Raw genomic sequence first — 1,028 nt, 5'->3', positions numbered from 1 at the left:
TTTTGAATTTAAGTTTTAGGAATAATTTTTTTAATAATATATGAGAATTATATTTTTTTTAAGAGTAATTCTCTACATACAAGTAATTTTCAGTACAAGTCATACAAGTCATTTATATTCACGCCGTTTTACGTTTTTTTTTTGTGCCTCTTTTTCTTCTTCTTCTTCTTTCTCCATATCTCTTCTTCTTTTTCGTAATTTTTCTCTCTCATTATCATCGTCATCAACACCACCTCTTCCTCCCTCTTTTTTTATTGAAATTTCTTTTCCTCTTTTCGTTTTCTCTTTCTCCTTCATCAAAATCACCAAAAAAAACGAAGAAACATTATTCAAGGTACTGTTTTACTGTTATTCTAGATTTTTTTCTAGATTGTCTCTGTCATGTGCCTAATCCTTAACCAGCAAAACATTAAAAGATTTCAAGAAGAAATATACTGTCCCCCTATATTGGGTGTATTTCTTAAATTCTTTGGGTGTATTTCTGTAATCCTTTGGGTATATTTCTGTAATCGTTTGGTTTATTTCTGTAACTGTTTGGGTGTATTTCTGTAATCATTTGGATGTATTTCTGTAATCGTTTGGGTGTATTTTTATAATCGTTCGAGTGTATTTCTGAAGTTCCATCATCTTCAAAACAATTTCAAAACTTGATTTCAGAAACCATGAAAATAAAAAAAAAACAGAAGGAGATCGAAGGCAAAGAGAGAACACTTTTCCATACAAATCATACAAGTCATTTATATTCACGCCGTTTTTACGTTTTTTTGTGCCTCTTTTCTTCTTCTTCGTAAAAAAGGAAACGAAGATGAAATACGCGGAAATGGTTCAGTAGTTAGGCCCAACTTGTAAGACTTAGTAAACAAAAATGACTTGTATGTGTAGTACTTCTCTTTTTTTAATTTAACTTCAAGTAAGATGTTAGATAAACACAAACAAAATAGAGTAAGAGAACAAAGAGCGATCCATTTTAACACAAATGTTTAATTACATTTTTAAAATATAAATATAAAAGAAAAAAATTAGAAGGA

The sequence above is a fragment of the Arachis ipaensis genome, chromosome B01 (assembly GCF_000816755.2).
Source record: "Arachis ipaensis cultivar K30076 chromosome B01, Araip1.1, whole genome shotgun sequence".
Lineage (NCBI taxonomy): Eukaryota > Viridiplantae > Streptophyta > Magnoliopsida > Fabales > Fabaceae > Arachis > Arachis ipaensis.
Note: the sequence above shows the minus strand (reverse complement) of the source record.